At 49.8% G+C, this 17,788-nt stretch overlaps 1 protein-coding gene and 1 long non-coding RNA gene across 7 annotated transcripts in view; one reads left to right on the top strand and one right to left on the bottom strand.

The window, feature by feature from the left end:
* The window catches only part of GRM7 (glutamate metabotropic receptor 7), a 742,767-nt gene that overhangs the window by 623,305 nt on the left and 101,674 nt on the right, over positions 1-17,788 (top strand). The window lies entirely within an intron of this gene.
* Positions 10,369-17,788, bottom strand: part of LOC149124461 (uncharacterized) — a 34,185-nt gene continuing 26,765 nt past the window's right edge. For 2 of the 4 annotated variants that reach the window (XR_016214460.1, XR_016214458.1), the window contains one exon: positions 10,369-12,088. This is a non-coding gene — a long non-coding RNA (uncharacterized LOC149124461). The remainder of the gene's footprint in view (positions 12,089-17,788) is intronic. The other 2 variants (XR_016214461.1, XR_016214459.1) reach the window with 2 other exon arrangements.

The following is a 17,788-nucleotide window of genomic DNA, read 5'->3' as shown; positions in this document are numbered from 1 at the left end:
TGCCTACATCTCCCCTGTCTGTGGGGATCCCAGCTCTCCTGGGCTGGAGCCCTAATAACTCTAACAACCTCATCATAGCAAACTCTATCTATGGGGATGCTGTGTGTGAATAAGGTCGTGTTCTGAGGCACTGTGGCACGGGACGTTAAAATGCACACTCCAGGAGGATGCAGTCCCACTGGTAACAAAGCCCGGAATCTTCATCATGTCAGGATCTGACATCCACATCTCACAGCAGCGCAGGTGCAAATGCCTCCTTTCATTTTTTCATTTTCTAGAAGCTCTTAGTCAAAGACTAGGTTGTGTTCCTTCGGCAAACACAGAATTCTGATGGGGGGGACAGAAGGATCCCTGGCCTGCAGCCCCACCTGAGCTGCTCCCGTGCTGTGGGTAGCCTGTGAGCCTCGTCTGTCCCTTCTTTAATCTGGAAATTCACCTTCCCGAGTCATAGAGGCAGGGCTCCAATGCACTGCCAAAAGAGGTTGGAAGAGCTGTAAAATAACATGCTCTTTAATCCCTCAGTGCTTATATGTACAAAACCAGGAAGAAATTTCCCTCTTACCGATGCACACGGTTGAAATCAAGTGCATGCCTGAAGTGGCAAATTAGTCTGAGAGACGCCACCTGGAGTACAAATTAACACCATAACTCTCTGTGCCGATGCAACGGAGCGCCCGTCCCCTGTTCCAGAGGCTCTTGTTAGCTTACTACAGCTAGATGTCTTAGAAATAATGATTGCTTGTTGAGAGGACAGCTCCCATGTTCATCAAGACAGAGTTTTCTCTGCAGATGTGGGAGGGTCGGCATGACAGGCACTCACCGGGTCTTGAAACCATCACACTCAGTGGCTCAGAGGAGAGACGTGTTGCTGCTACGTGCCCCAGAACCCTTGCCGCTCAGGGCGTGTGCTGCTTACTGCATCGTGTTGTAGGGTTGCATCAGCAGAGTTACAGAGACGCGGGCACTCAAAGCAAGAAAGGCGCTTTCTCAGTGTTCTGAAGGCTGGAGCTCTCCCGGCGCCGGCAGGACTGGATTCGGCAGCCTCTGCCTGGCCTGCAGGTGGACATCCTGCCCCCGCGTCCCCTCGACATCTTCCCTCCACATACAGCTGTGCACCAGTCTCCTCTTCTCTAATGGTCATGGGCCACAGTAGGCAAGCACACCCACCAGTGACCTAAGATTAAATTCATGAGCTTTGCAGAGACGAGGTCCCATTCTTGTTGGGCTCTGGGAGTCAGGATTTCATCACAGGCATTTTGGGAGACTAAATTCAGCTCTTAGCACTCTGCCCTCATGGCCTCCAACAAGTCCACGTCCTTTACCTTTGCCTGTGTGAAACAGACTCACCAACTGACATTCAGATGTTTATAAAGCTTGAATCAATTTCTCTGTAATATATCAAGATATTTCTTCCTTCCTCATAAAGGGAGTGGTGTATAAATCAGTTCTGTTACACAGGGAGACTTCAAAAGATGGATGCAAAATGGAATTAAATGTTTACTCTGGTCCAAAAAATTTAAGATCCAGGCACAGTGTGTTTATAATGCACAGTGCCCAGGATGGTTTGGAAACCTCTTGCAGATGTTAGTTAATTTGTTCAAAACTAGATAAGGGTCTAGTTTTGGCCAAGTCTGGGGGCTACACCAGTGTCTTCAGATCAAGTCCATGTTCTTACAGCCTCGGCGTACTGTGCAATGTGTTTAATCCACGCCTGTAGCAAGCCCTAGAATCATTTCTTCTTCATCTCTGCATCGTCGGCATCTGCCACTCAGCACCCATTACACAGTTTTCTATTTCAACTGCATTTCTAAGAACTGCATTTAATAGGAATGTTAGTATCTCGAGGTTTCGCCATTCGGAGGGAATTGGCTCAAGTGCTGGCCCCATCCTGTGCTGCCCACAGCCTTCCTTGCCTTAGCTCCTCAAAGTCCAAAGATGTGATTTGGATGAGACATCACTGAAGGTGCTCGCTCTTTGACCGTTCCACATCTGACTCTGACTTGAGAATCAGAGGAGCCTTCCTGGGGAAGGTGTGGGAGTGGGGGGACTCAGAAGGGCTGGGAGAGGGGTGTCTGGGGCAGTGGAAGGATCAGCACCGAAGAAACTCAAGTGTGCTCCCCAGACGTGACCCCGGTTCATGCAACCCTGTTGGCATCTGCTCACCTCCAGGAACACACAGAGGTGGTATTCATGCACACATGATTATATGGCTGTCTGGCACCATTTCCCCGTAAGATCACTGTCCTTTGGAGGATCTGTGCCTCGCTCTCATTCACCCTCTGCTGCTATGCTGCTGAGAATAGGCACAAGCGTATAGATCACAAAACTCCTGCTAGCCTCTCCCCAAACCTTGGCACAATCCAGAAAAGACAGGATCATTCTTGCAGGCTGAAGTAGTACATAAAGGGAAAGACAGGATGGTACTAGCAGGCTAACAGATACTGTTACATAAAGGCCCCATTAAGGAAGGCACTAGGGTGACTGTCAGAGCTTGGAATACCTGGTCTTTTGAGAGAGCCACTTTCATCATGTAATGCTGGCTTTTCCGGGAGGCTAAAATTCTCTCTGCAGCTGGTCCAAGGGTGAGCCTTCACTGAACGCTGCCCTCTGTCCAGAGCAAAGAAGATGGAGGCTCTTGCATTAGTTCAAGCTGATACGACAAAGTATCACAGGCTGGGTGGGTTAAGCATTGGCCTATATTCCCCAGAGCTGGGGTTTGCTGTTGGAGATCGGGGTGTCAGCCTTGGGTTCTGGTGAGGCCTCCTATGCAGGTTCATAGGCGATTCTCTGCCTGCTGTGTCCCCACATGGCCTTTGTCCTGTGCATCACAGGGAGTGTGAGTGCTGGGGTCTCTTCCTCTTCAGGCATGGGCCGGTGGCCCCTTAGTCAATCTCTGGTACCTGACTCAGGGACCATCTGCTATCCCCTGGCACTGGGTGGGGTGGGCCGTGCTGGGAGACACAGTTCAGTCCTTCCTCAGCGGATAGCTGGAAGCCGCGCCCCATGGAGCTTGCAGTCTGAACCCAGAACAGTATCTTGTGAGCCCGCACAGGTCTGACAATAGGACTGGGTTGCTTAATGCTGTCTCCAAGAAGAGAACATGCTTTCGCATTTGGTGGGTTTCTCTCTGTCCCTTCGAGAATGTTAAAATACAAATGAAGCCTAGGAAATTAGCACCTGCAGCCTATCCCCAGAAGAGATAGCTAATAAGTAGGGAAATGACGTTTTTTCTTCAGCCGGCTCACTTTCGTGTTTTCTAACATGTACCACTTTGGCTGTGGAGGAGTTTAATGCAAATTAATCATTAGACTCGAGTTAGGAACAAGATGGTATTTAACAGCGGTTATACTGCTAGGGTAATCCAGCTCCTCAGATGTAGCCCGCAGCGCACGGCCACACATGAACTTGATACTTGGCTTGTCTTCCTTTATTTTCAATTTTTTTAATGAAATAGATGACAAGCGTGATTGCTAAGCTCAAGGTCAAATAATCTGGGCTGGGGGAGGAAGGAGACTCAGGACAGACAGACCCTGAGGAAGCCAGATCACAGGGCATGGCCATCAGGTCCTCCTCTGTGCTGTGGAATCTTCCAGAGATGTTGAATCTGACCCGAGAAGGGTGCCAATAGAACCTCCCGGTTAGTATTGGCAGCACCTGCCTGGTGTTGTGTGAGTTTGCCGTGACTGCCACGGCAGGTAGAGGTGGTGTGACTTGTCTCTGAGAGGAGCTCACCCACCCCCCTGCCAGGACCACCAGCCCACTCTGCTTCCGGCTACACTCAGACCAAAGCTGACGAGGGGAGAGACAGGTGTTTCCCAGAACGTCTTGTCTCTCGCATCTGAGAAATCACCTGCCAGACAGTTTGGCTTGTCCCTCGTGGCTCTTTCGAAGGTCCCCTCCTCTCAGCACGTCTGCTTCCCGTGAGAGCTTTTCACATGAGCAGCCGTGCCAGGCTGTCTCTGCATAGCAGCGGAGAGGACTGTTCCCTAGAGCCGTCACACACAACCATCTCCCTGGACCACAGGCGGGAGGACTGGGAAGAACATTCTTCTCTCTCAGGACATAGCTAAGCGGTCCCCGTGGCTCAGCATTCATGGGCATCCCATGTGTGAGACTGAGTTTCTGACTGTGTCTGATCACTGATGGTGCTGCCAAGTGTCGTCCAGTTGATAAAGAAGGAGTTCTCTGTTGAATGATGTGGCTTCTCCAGAAAGTCTTCTCCAGGTAGTCGTTACTGCACACACACACACCCCACACACACACACACCAGCATGTTGTTAAAAAGGAAGCATTCCTGGGAAGCTGGTGATGCACTCGGTTCCACAGCAAACTGCCTGCCCAACTCTCTGGACCCTGAGTCAGAGACGAAGCGCAGAGTGAAGTCCCCGCAGTGGTGCAGCACTGCTCCTGACCACCAGGGGGCACTCAACCAGCCAGGGCCTTGCAGTCCTCACTTTGGGAGAAAGCTGAGCTACATATCCAACTTGCTGTAAGACCAGGGCACCATAGGAGGGCTGCCTGGTGTCAGGGGTAGAAGCAGCCAGACACTAGGGATCTTGTGGGGTTGCAGCCCAGGCAGGACACGTGTGTCCACAGGGAGCGCTGCATGCAGTGGGACCCAGTGTCCATTTGGCAGCCGTTGCAGAGCCCAGAGAAGTTAGGGACCTCCGTCACTTTTAATTCTTCCTTTCAATATTTCATCTGATAGCATCTGCTTGCTTTTTAGCAACTCTGATGTTGCACACGTCAGGAACGCGCCCTGCCTTCCGACCTCTTGAGTGTGATGGTGGACTTAGGCCAGGCTTGCTGCACTTGGGATCGCTAGCATTCTGTTTAGGCCGGATCATTTGTTGGCACGGAGGGAGGGGACCAGCTTGTGCATGGTGAGATACGCAGCAGCAGTGCTGGCCTCTACCCAGGCAGCAGGGTAGACGCAAACCGGCCTTGGTTGAGCTAGGGGGACACGAGGAAAGTAACAAAGCAAGCCCGAGTTTGTATGTGCGTATCTGAGAGCTACAGCAAGCACTAGGTGTGGGAGAAGATCAGAGAACGGGCCTGATTCAGCCCTGGTGAGGGACAGTCCCTTTAAGAAGAATTGAAGATGAGATGCAGGAATGTTCCAGAACGAGCAAGACCACAGTGCCCAGATGTGCAGGACAGACGTGGGCTCACTCAAGGAACTCCAGCAGGTCTGTGCAGGAGGCTAGGCCCAGCTCGGAGGATCCCCGCCTCGGCGTGGTGGGAAGCCTGTGGAGACTCTGCATCAAGGAGGGGATGTGGTGTGGCTGGCGTTTTCAGAACCCCAGATCCCCATCTGGCACAGAGGGCACACGCCGGCCGTTTTCTTGTTAGACTTAGGGTGGGGACTTGGAGGATGAACAGAAAGTGAAGGCCGGAGCTGGAGCCGGAGAGGGGTTTGCTGCCCAGCTAAATCTGCTGCACCGTTTCAGTCCATTTGCTGTGGCTGCAACAAAACACAGGAGGCTAGGGTAAGGAGGTTCATTCAGCTCACACTGTTGGAGGAAGAGAGTCCAGGCCTGGGAGCCCCCCTGCTGGGCTGCACTGAGGACCCCCCCCCCCTTCGCGGCCTGTCAGCATGGCAGAGGGAGCAGCAAGGGGGAGCCAGGGGCCGCAGTGGCTCATCCACAGGTTGCTCACTGAGCAAGGGACTTGTATCCCAGAGAACCCCCGGAATCCTGCACCCCCAAGAGTGCCCGGGGAAGGAACCACCTTGCGCTAGGCCCCAGCTCTTAAGAGTTCCACCGCTCCCAGCGGGAACCCCACTTGCAGCACAGGGAACTGGGGAGGGCACACGCCGGTCATCCCCACAGCAGCACAGCACACGGCGCATTCACACAGACACGCTGGTGGTCGACACGCAGAGTTGCTGCCCGTGAAGATCCCCGTGAATACTGCTGTGATGGAGTATGAACGTGGAATGTAGTACACGGGAATTAATGAAGATTGACATAATTAATTAAAGCCTTATTGGGATGTGAGGCACACATCATAAAATGGTAGTTACAGCCATGAGTATTTTAATTCTTGCCATTAAGAACAATACCATGAGTTCCTTACCTATAAATATCAAGTTTTCCCTTGGATGTATCTTTCAGAAACATCTGCTATGTCTTGAATTTTACAATGAATGTTCACATTTAAATCATTTTTTAAAGAAATAGTTCAGTGTGTCTTGAAAAGACTGTATTAATTACAGAGCAAGGAATCCTTTAATGGAACAATTTTACTTCTTAATATCTCATTCAGTGTTGGTAGCCAGACTCGAGTTTCATAAAATGATGAACAAACGGCAGGATTATATTTTTAGGGAAACAATAAAAATGGAACTGCGTTCTCATTAATCATCTGGGAAAGACAGACAAATGCATCTACAAGTAGGAGTTGGAGCCCGGAACCAGTGGGTGTGGAAGTCGAGAGACGGCCCAGGCCCATGCAGCAGGCGAGATGTGCGTTCACACGGTCATCACAGGGCCGAGGCGTGGTTTTATGGACAAGGGCTGACAAGCCTTACGGAAGACTGGGCACTGTTCTAAAGATGGCATAGGCTGGTGAGCAGTTAGCATGCCCCAGGAACCACTCCTGCTACCATGAGTCCTCTCGGGCTCACGCCAGCCAGGTGAGGTCGATATTATTATCCTCATTCTTGGGAGGAGCCAGCTGAGGACCTGAAACTCGGCCAAAGGCACAGAGCTGGCAGATGCAGGCGTGAACCTTGGCGTGGACGGAGCTTCGTTTCAGAAGCTGTGCCTTACATAGTAAGGTCTACAGCTGCAAGTCAGAAGAGGGAAGAGAGGAACAGATAGTGTGCGGGGACGGCGCAGGACAGGATGTGTGTGGGCACTTCTGGCCCTGCACCTGCAATATCCTAGCTGCAGGTACTGTCGCCTTTGCTCACCGCTCCTGTCGGCTTGTGAAGGCCAGGCCAGACCAGTTCCACGTCTTTCCTCCAAAGGCATTTAGTCCTGTGTCTATGTCTCTGTGTGTACTCCATCGCTTATCAACACAACCCTTTCAGGGCGAGCCCTGCTTCTTGCTTTTTTTTTTTTTGATTCCTTTGTTACAGCTTTTTCTCATCAACTTAAGTACATTCCGGTGGCTAGGGCTCTTTTGTAATTAGCAGCGTCCCAGTCCTTGACCTTGGAATGTACATGCAGCAGGAGACACTGCCAGCAGTTTAAGAGGAGCTGTCCCCCTCGTCTTGTGTGGTGGGCTAGCTTTTGGTTCAGCAAGATGTGCTAAATACTGAAAGAGCTTGGCAGAGTGCACGTCTGTGGAGATGCTAACACGGTGCCCAGTGCCCGGCACTGTGCCCAGGTATCCGCCGCTTGCCCTTCTATGCCTGACATACTCAGGATGAGGTGGCTAAGGTAACAGTAGTGTAGAGGCAGCCCGGGAGCAGGAAAGCTGCTAAGTTCTCCTAATTGAACTCTGATTTTTGGCCGCTTCATCAGCTTTTTGACAGATAGCATCTCAGTGTTCTCGAGGTCAGGAAGGAGTTTGTTCTTGAACAGCAGTGGATACTGACAAGTCTTTTTTCCCACTGCAGACTGGAAAATTATTCCCTTGAACACACGGTCAGATTTTCACAAAGGTCTGGCATTGTTTCTTGTGTTCTTTGACTGACTAATAAAGTATCGACTGGGTATGTTTTAGGGGACCCAGCATGATGGGTCCACAGCGGCGTTGGGTTTTGCGTTTCTTTAGCTTTGCTTTGTGTGTGGAGGCTTCGAGGCCATCTCTGGTGGTTCTCCATCAGATAGGGGAGGGGAGGGCCCCCATTCTGCAGCCTCCCCAGCCTGCATCCTCTCTGACTTCAGGGTAGCATGCAGCCTAGCACGTCCCACCGCACACGGGCAACACCCACTGTTCTGCCAGTGACAAGATTTCATTGTTTTATGCCTAGACAAACTGTGTGTGTCTGTATCCCATTCTATGCATTCACGTGTTCTGGGACGCTGTGGCTGATTGTTTATCTTGGCTACTTGCGCAGTAAACACAGGGACACAAGCCTCTCTCTGATACGCTGATTTTATTTGAGTATGTACCAGCTAGTGGGGTTACTGGAACACAGGGGAGAGCTATGTACAGTTTCTAAAGCAATCTCCATTCTGTTTTTCACAGTAGCAGAAGCTAAGAGTTCCTCTTTGTCTGCACTTGCCAGTGTCTGTTAGTTTTGATAATAGCCATCCTAACTGGGGTGGAGTCACAACTCATTCTGGTTTTGATTTGTATTTGCCTGAGGACTAGGGGTGCTGAGAATTTTCTCATCAACTTGGTAGCCATCGAGAAAAGTCCATTCAGATAATTTGCCCATTTATAATTGGAGTATTTGGCGGCTGAGCTGAGTATATATTCTGGGGTATTAATTTCTTGTCACATGAATAGTTTGTAAATGTTTCTAGTCATTCTACTAGGTGTTTCTTTACCCTGCTGATTGTGCCTTTGCTATGCGTAGGTTTCTCAGTTTGATAGAATGCTGTTGGTCTGTTTTCACCTTTGTGGCCTGGGTCTGAGTGTTACCTACAAAGTCTGCCTGTATTACTCTATTGCAGTGTCCTTTCCTAGTGTATTCTAGCAGTGTCATAGTTCAGGCCTTCCATGTAGGTCTTTGATCCACTTTGCGTTGGAGTCACTGTAAGCTACGAGGTAGGGATCTGATATCGTTTCTTGACATGTACCTATCTAGCGTTGGCAGCATTATTTGTGGAAGATACTGTTCTTCGTCCAGTGTATGCTTTTGCTACCTTTGTGAAAAATCAGTTGGCTTTATGTTCTGGGCTCTCATGCCAACAAATTACTTTGTGACATAATGTGATGCCTCCAGTACTCTTGGTCATTCAAGGTTCTGTGTGGCTACCAGGGTAGCTTTTTCCTCTTTCTATGAAGATAGCTACTGGCATTATGATAGGAAATACATTGGGTCTGTAGATCACCTAGGCTATTTTAATAATAGTCACTCTTCCAGTATCAAAACACAGAAAGAGAGGACATATTCTGTGTCTAGAATGTATTTCGGATGTGTTAAAATTTCTATACCTGTTATTACTGTTTAGTGCTTTTCATGTAAATATCTTTCACTATCTTGGCTGCTGTAGCTCTTGTGAATGGTATTCCCTTCTTGATTGCTCTGTCAGGAAGTTCATCCTGGGAGTACAGGTATGCAACTGTTACTTGTATGTTGATGTTGTATCTAGTCTCACACCCGTGGTAAACCATGAGTTTATCTCTCAGTGAAATGTCATGTGAACTGCATGCTTTCTTTCTCTTACATGATTGTTCTTGCTAAGACTTTCAATATTGTAGCAAATGAGTGGTGAAAATACACATCTCTGTCTTGTTCTAGATCCTAGAGGAAATGCTTTTAGTGTTGTCTCATCATGACAAACCCATAGCGTCAATACACTTTCTGTCCCTACCTTGTAGCGGCTGCTTCCCATGAAGGCAGAGTGATTTTTTTTAAGATGTCTTTATTGGAAAGGCGGAGTGACAGATGGAAAGATCCGTCTTCCAACTGCTTCTGCCTTCCCCAGCGGTCAAGGCTGGGCCAGGCCAAAGCCAGGAGTGCAGACCTCATCTGGGCCTCCGTTCTTGAGCCGTCATCTGTTGCCTCATAGGGTGCACAGAAGCTGGGTCGGAAGTCAGGCACGCAGGTGTGGAATGAGCTTGTCCCTAGGAGTGTCCTATGAAAGAATGCACGTGGCACAGTAAAGAAAATCTCACTGGGAACCAAGAGTGACAGGAGAGGGTCTGCATGTCCAGCCCCATGCACGGTTCTCCCTCACGGTGGTCATGAAGTAAGAGGTGTTCTGGGCATCTTGAGTGGACAGTACAGTTGGCTGTCCTGTGTATAGGTGATTCCTAGTGGATGCCATGAGCAGGGAGCTGGAGAGGAAGGGGTGGGGACGGATACAGGTTCACCCACCGTTCCATGGTGCCCGCTGCGGTCTCCTCTCAGCGTGTGTCTTCGCATCGGGGTAGTTTTCGGTTAGGAGAAGACTTGATTCTCATATCGTTGATCTGTGAGTGCACTCAGACCTTTGTCAGCATTTCTTCCTTACAGTGTACAGTTCCCTTACGCCCTGTGTGCAGGGCTGCTCTGATGGCCAGTGCTTCCCGCAGTCAACCTTTGTCTCTCGTAAGACACTTTCCCTGGATACAGTACTGTTGGTTGTCAGTTGTGAGGTTTTGTGTTCTCTATTGGGATGCTTTCAGAACTGTTCAGTGAGACACAGAGAGCTACTGTGCACTGGGTCACTCCCACATCCCTGACTTCAAGTAGAGAGCGAGCTTCCTTCTGCCGGTCTTCTCCCCAAATCCAGCCCTACACTGGTTTGAAGCTGGGATGCAGGAACTGGGTTACGTAACTCACACTGCCTCCCACAGTCAGCATTAGCAGGATTCGTACCCCCTTGCCTTCTGACATGGCTTGGAGAAGATGTTTTGTCGTCATTCCGGTTGGGGTCCCTTGGGCTGTCTGGATGTGGAGGTCTGTATCTCTTTCAGTACTTAACTCATCAAACAGGGTTTCCAGGCTCCATGGAGTGGTCTCTCCTAAGCCTCAGGCTTTCTGCACTGTTGTAATCTTTTCCCTTTGTTTCAAAAACTATCCAGGTCAGATATTACTTCTGATTCAAACTGTATGTTTTGTTGATTGTAGCTTACAGTTCCAGGATCCCTTTTGTTGGATTTCTCATTCACATGAGATTTTTTTCCTCACTCCTTTGAATATTCTCTTGCATCTTGTCCAATTTCCATAAAATATCATTGTAAGTCTTTTTTCACACATTTCTTAGACTCTCTCCAAGGTAGGATCTCTGCCTGGAGAATTACTGTTTGGTATTTCTTTGTCGAGGTCTTCCTGTGCTCCTCTGTTGACACCTGCACAGCTGGTCTCTCCAGTTCATGGAGTAGCACTCTTTGTAAAGCAGAGAAAATGTGGAGTTCCGTTTGGTGGTTACACTGGCTTTGTTGCTGTGTTAGCTCCGTCTGATCTCCTTGGCTGTCCCCAGGAGCAGTGTCTTCAAGTGCTGCAGTTGTCCGTATTGTGTAACTCTGCGCCTCCAGGTCCGGCCAGGCAAGCATTGCTGACAATGGAGCTTACAGCAGCCCCCGCCGTGCAGCTCTGGAATGCCGATGGGGCCGTCCCCAGGGTGAGCAGCTGATGCTAAGGCTTACAGGGTGGGAATGACAGGCCGTCAGCCGTAGACTGGAGGGGGTCTCCCCCTCCTCCCACAGGGTGTGTGCAGGTGCCCCCGGGCTTGTGCATGGGCTGTGAAAGGTCGGTGCAGTGAGACAAGGGGGGAATCTCACCAGGTCCCTGCAGGCCAGCAGGGATGACTGCTGCCACGGGGCCTGTCCTTTCTCTCTGAGCTATGTGTACGAGTCCTGGGGACCATGCTGGAGTCCGAAGATTCCTCATGTTGTCCAGTGGAGCAGGGGGTCCAGCCCTGGGGCGAAGAGTGACTCTGAGGGGTCCAGGGAGACTCCTTGTGCGTGGGATCCGAGCAGTCACGGACATCAGCATGCTGGTCTCATCCTGCCGCTGGGAGGAGGGTAGGGGGGTGGTCAGTTCTGCCAGTTCCGGGGACAGTATGGGCCAGGGGTGCTTCTACTTACTTGTTCCCAGCACGGAGGAGCTCCCCCTAAGCCAGGGAGGGAACCGGGCTGGCGTTTGCTTCATCTGCCTGTCTGTCGCCTTCGTGGTTCTCCACGGGAGACAGGGTTCCCTTCCGATCTCCGTGCACACTCGCAATCTGGTCCTTCCTTGCCTGCCTGCCCGGGGAACTTTCCGTTACGCTGGAAGCCACGGCCTCGTGTGGATATTGAGCATTACTCTGCAGACTGTGGGGGCTAAGCCATCATCGGAACCACCTTACACTGAAATAGGCCCGGCAGCACAGCGGGCCACGAATAGACGGGATTTGAAAATCCTGATGGAGGGAACTCAGAAGATGCACACGGATTAAATCTCTCCTTTGACTGGAGTCAGGAAAACTTGAGCGATGTTACACACTGCACCCGTTTCCTCCAGAACTGTGAGGCATGGGGCTGTCACACCAGCCGTCCTCTGTAATAAAAATGACATCTTTAATTAACTTCTTGAGACGCTACCATCACTAGTGTTTAAGATAAAATTCATTATTTCTCCACGGCCCTGCTTCCGTTGCAAGCGGCATGTGCAGTAGATAATTACTTTGATCTTTGCTGGGAATGGCTCACACGGAGCCCTCGGTATCGCTCCATCTTGATCCCTACACATCTCTAGAAGTGAATTCAGTTTGTCACAAAAAGTACATCCAGCTTATTCATTGCTTTAAAAATATACTGCCTTATCCAAAAAAAAGAAAATACCCTAGCACATCTCAGAACAGGAAATTTCTCATAAGTTCATGGAAAATGCTGACGATAGGTTGTTGATGTGGATGGCCAGATCTTGGTCTGGCCTCAACTGCACCCACCGGGCTGACTCCTCCTCCTTGCAAATTCACTTTGAGTCTTGGATCCTTTGTAGTGTCGCTTCCTGTCCCGGTTCCCCCTCAGGGTTGGAACAATGGTGGAAAGGCCAGGGGGCTGCTTTGTCTCTCCCTGCTCAATAGGCCTCAGCTGAATGAAGACACAGACTCAGACCCCTTGATCTTGCTTTTCCTGAGCATCCAGTGGTGTGGGGACACACACTGTAAATCGTTCATGCTAGCAGCTAGGGAAGCCATGGCATGAGAACACAATGGAACAGTCCAGAAGTCAGCTCATCAGCACACCAAGGGCAAAGGTAGACCATGAAAGCTCTTAGCACCAATCTTTACAGCGTTCTTCCCTGTGATGCAGATGAGCACAGATGGCTAAAGGTATGTGTCTCAGGTCATCAGCTGACCTTATGCACTAAGGGAACACGTCCTCAAGTCAGCCGGACACCGTGGCAGGATGACAAGTCCCGGTAGACCTGTAGGGGTTATTGGCAATTTCTGGTTTCCTCACAGAGATCATCTTTCCCCTTGATTCTCGCAATGACTTGACTCATCCCCAACTCTTGGTCTATCTTTTCCTAATGAGCATCACAAGAGGGGTTAGCAAAATGGAACGGATAGGTGGATGCAGTCGGGAGGAGGGATAGGGGTGGATACTCCCCCCTCCCCCAGCAAAGCAGACATTCTAGAAAGTGACTTGAGCAGAATATGGCCCCTGGGACTGAGTCAGCCATGTAGGCAATGCACACAGGGCTCTGGGTCTGATTTTACCAGGCAGTAGCAGCTGGACAAAGTGGGTCTCTGAGACGGCACTGGGGTGTACCAGGTTAAGCCGCCAGCGGTGCCAGCATCCCATATGGGGACTAGTTCACGTCCTGGCTGCTCCTCTCTGCTATGGCCTGAGACCCAGAAGTTGTTCCTGGCTCCGGTTGTTTGGTCAGCTGGGGAGTGAACCAGTAGGTCGAAGACCTCGTTCTCTCTCTTTAAAAACAGTGTGTCCCACTTGAAGCATCTCTGAAAACCCAGAGGAAACCAACAGCTCAACAGACTTTAATTTGCAGCACTGTCCTCCATTGCTGTAGCCCATCACCTCTATCGCACAGCACAACCACTGGAACGATGCCTTTAAGTCATCTGGCACCCACGCACCTAGCTGGAGACACCTGTGGAGACGTGGCTGGGCAGCCTGAGCAGCGCTGTAGGCCCATCGCTGAGTGTGTAAAACTGGTACAGAAGTGACAGTGCAGGCACAGAACACGATCTGACAATGGTGACATCACCCTCACTGCACCCAAAAGGCTGTGCTTGCCCACCATGGGACCGCAGTGCCTGGGCACCGAGTGCTCCCTGGAGCAAGGCTTGGGGACTTCAGACACCAGAGAGAAAAGCAGGACAAAGAAATTCATCTCAAGGAGGATTCATTTGTGAGAACCACCAGCAGCCATTTCTTTCCCATTCATTCCCTCACTTCCTCACTCTCAGGCCTACACACTTGTGCAGATGGCCGAGGTCAAGCTCCAGAATTGCCAATTAACCCTTGGAAAGATTCAGCTGCCTTTGCAAGGTCCTGGGAATCCAGTCCCTGATGAAGGAGGTCAAACTTCCCCAAATCCAGAGAGTGTGCCACTGAGACAGGGTAACTGGGATGCGCAGTTCACAATGCATTTTGACACAATTAACGGTGATGTTCAGAGTAACTCTGGGGGCAGGCATCAATGTCCTCTTTTTTCAGAAGAGGAAACTAAAGCTCAGGTTATGAAAGGCAGACCCAAGCTCACAGACGTGGGATGCCCATGGCAGTCCACGGATCCCTGCTGGGTCACACAGCCCACACACAGGCAATGATGCCTACCCGTGAGACAGCCCCTTCTCTTTTTTGAGCAAAGAACAGACCGGGTGCTTGGAGGTCTCAGTCTCATGGAGCTTGTCTGGCCATCGCCACTGAGTGTAGACTGTGTCATCCAGCTGGGGACCCATTTCAAGGCATTGGACAGCGGAGCCATCACGACACCAAGAGGGGATGCAGCTCTTGTTCCCTGCTGGGTCAGCATCCCAGGGCTCTGTCACCGACTGGGAGTCAAAGGAAATCAAGCAGAACAGAGTGTGATGGGGTTGGCACACTCCCATCCGAGATTCTGTTCAGAGTTTCCTGGCTCTGCCCGCTGCAGACAGCGTGTCTGATGCGTGCCTGCCCTGGTTTTTCTCTGACAAAGTCCAACGCTCTCAGACCTGTGTTTCCTCTCCTCCCAGACACACTCACAACCTTGGTCCTGCCTCCCTAGCCTCTCGCTTCCAGACTACCCAGCGTCCTCAGCAGGTGTATCAACAACGTGTTCCTTCACTCTCACTCAGTGAGAGTAACTACCTTTGCTTGCTTAGAACCTCTACCAGATGCCTAACTTATGCCTGTCAGTCTCCTCTCTCCCTGGACCCATCTGTGAGACACATCTTGTTCAGGCAGAGTCACAGTGATGCTCCCCCGACCCTCAACATGAACTGCTTCCCCACCACCTGATCCTTTCAGCCCCCAACCTGCCCTTCCGTCTTGACCGTCGCTGTATTCCTGGTATTATTTTCACAACATTGCTGACCCTGCCAGGCTCCTGGAATTGCTAATCCTGCAATGAACACTCTACTGTCAATGTTTGTGCATTAGGTGCTATTCACCTGACGAAGGCCACGCGCATGCATCCACCACCTGTTCAAGGTTGTCCAAGTTTCCTCAACAACCATCTCCTTCCTTTAAGCTATTACAGCCCCTTTTACATGAGAAATGCAACACACACACACACGTGGGATCCTCAGAAAATGATGAAAGAATGACACATAAATTTCCAAATGCACTAAAATACATTTCTAACCTTCTAATTTCATGTTTTCCGCTGGCTTTTCTAAAGACTCCCATGTATGTCTCTGTGTATGCAAATACTGATCTATTGATGACACATACAAGTCTTGAGGGAAATGCAAATGAAACGTCATCTCACTCCAGCTGGAATGGCTCGCATCCAAACGTCACAAAATAACAAATACTGGCAAGACATAGAGCAAAGGGTGGCATAATTCATTGTTGATAGGAATACAAATTAGTACCAACGACTGAGGAGATCAGTACAGAGATTCCTCAGAAATCTAAAAATAGATTGAACACAGGACCCAACTCTCCAAATTCTGGGAATATAGCCAAAAGAACTGAAATCAGCCTATGACAGAGATACCTGCACTCCCAAGTTTACAGCAGCCCAATTCAGAGCAGCAAACAAATGGAATCAACCTGGCTGTCCATCAACAGCTGATGGACTGAAGAAACTGTGGGAGTATCACTCAGCCACGAGGAGGAATCAGATTCTGACATTTCCAGCCCAATGGACGGTACTGGAGATCACCATGCTAACTGAATTAGGCCAGACACAGACTAATTCTGTGTTTTTTCTCTGATGTGAAAGCTAATATGTAAGTAGAGTATAAAATAGTAATTGTAGGAAGCACATATTTAATTTTATCAAAATGAGAATGTAGTTACTCTGTATGATTTTTACTCATTTTCTTGTTAATATAACTATTTTCTGTCTGCATGACAGAAAATAATAACACTGAGTTGCTTTACTTGTCCCCAAATCTTGTTTGCCACTTTGTTGAGAGTGTCTGGGTCTCTCTGCACGAGAGCTATTCACCGGTTCCAGTCTTTCTGATAGATAATTTGGAGGTGCAATGAATCAAAGTGTCGAAAAACATAAGAAATTCCATTATCAGTTAAGGAAAAAGTGCATTGGCTGAATCTAGACAAAAAAAGGTGTGCGCTTGTGTAGCTGTCACCCACATGCACATACACATTCGCATCACTCTGAAAATCCCTTCTATTTCTTTTGAGCCACCGCCCAATCTCCTGTGCAGGCACCACCATGTTAGCCTGGTCATTGGTTGCAGGTGCCTGTGAACAGCCTACAAATTAAGTCACACCGTATCTACCCTCGTGTGTCTGGGTTCTGTACTCACTGGTGGGCTGCTTGGGTTTTGTCGGTACTCTGCGACTCAGCCATGTCAGTACATACACATAGCACAGAGCTTCTTACCCTCCGTGGTCTTTTTCCCTCTCACCTCTGACTGATTACTCTTAGGGGCCAAGTCTGCAACCAGCTTATGTTGCCGTCTCCTACAGTTCCCCTCTCAGGTGTAGTCGATGCCTGACACATACTTGTTGACCTAAAATCAGCAAACGATCCATTTCATTCTTGGATCACCAGATGAGTTCAGCGGTAAAAGTCAAATATAGGCAGGACAGTGTGTCCTGTGTGGAACACCCTGCTGGCGGGACAGGTGTGTGACAGCGAGGAGGGCTGCCTGGGCGTGGTGCGACACCTGCAGCACCTTCCAGTAGTCCACCAGGACTGACAGCAAAGACTCAGTGCCTTGTGCAGGAAAATTCTACATCTTGACGTGACCACGTGCCTGGGATAGATGACCATGCCCTGAATTCCGCGGGTTTTATGACCACACATCTCAAACCGAAATGTCAAAAATTCTACTTGTTCTAGAATAATAATAGAACATGATGAAAGTTGAAGATTGCAGAGTCTGAATGCCAGTCAAGCATACGCTCTGAAGGCAAATGTATTCCATTTGCCCTTTGAGTTTCTGTGTAAAGTCAATGTGGAGCGAGTATGAGAGATTATTTATAGCAACGGCTGCAGTCCGGCTCTTGAAGCCTACGCCTCTGCACTGGTTGCCAGTCTAACAGGGCTTCAACACTGGGAGACAGGGTGGAAATGCGAGACGCCTACTGCAGTGAAGTGCTTTCATGGGGAGAGGACTCGCTGTTTTGTCTCCTAACTTCAGTGCAGGACTCCAGGGAGCAGTGCCAACATCTCTGACTGCAGCTCAGCCAAGGCAGAGCTGACTCCCAGATGTGTGCCCCCACAGTCCCCGGGTCCCCGTGCCCAGCAGCAGAGTCAGCGCTGCAGACTCTCTGTTGAGTGACACGCTGCAGCCTCTGTGAGGACAGAGGAGGAAGTCCAGAGCTCTCTGCAGCCATGACTGCCTGAGTCCACCTCCACTCAGTCACTGACTCAGTCCTTACCCAGTATCACCAGGGAATGCCCAGGTTCCTAATGATGACTGTAACCCAAGCCTTCCTACCGCTTCCTAAAACTCTTTAAACCATAGAACTTTCTAGAAATTGTTACATCACACTGCACTGTCTGGGAAATGAGTGGTCTTTTGGAAAAGATGACCTCTAGGGAAGTAAATGGGAATATTTGATGGCTCCCTTGAAAGAGAGGGTACAGGGTGGTTTTAAACATGGG

Source organism: Oryctolagus cuniculus, chromosome 10 (assembly GCF_051225735.1).
Source record: "Oryctolagus cuniculus isolate XC-2025 breed Fujian yellow rabbit chromosome 10, ASM5122573v1, whole genome shotgun sequence".
NCBI classification, from domain to species: Eukaryota; Metazoa; Chordata; class Mammalia; order Lagomorpha; family Leporidae; genus Oryctolagus; species Oryctolagus cuniculus.
The sequence above is the reverse complement of the archived record's forward strand: the minus strand, read 5'-3'. Positions and strand labels throughout refer to the sequence as shown.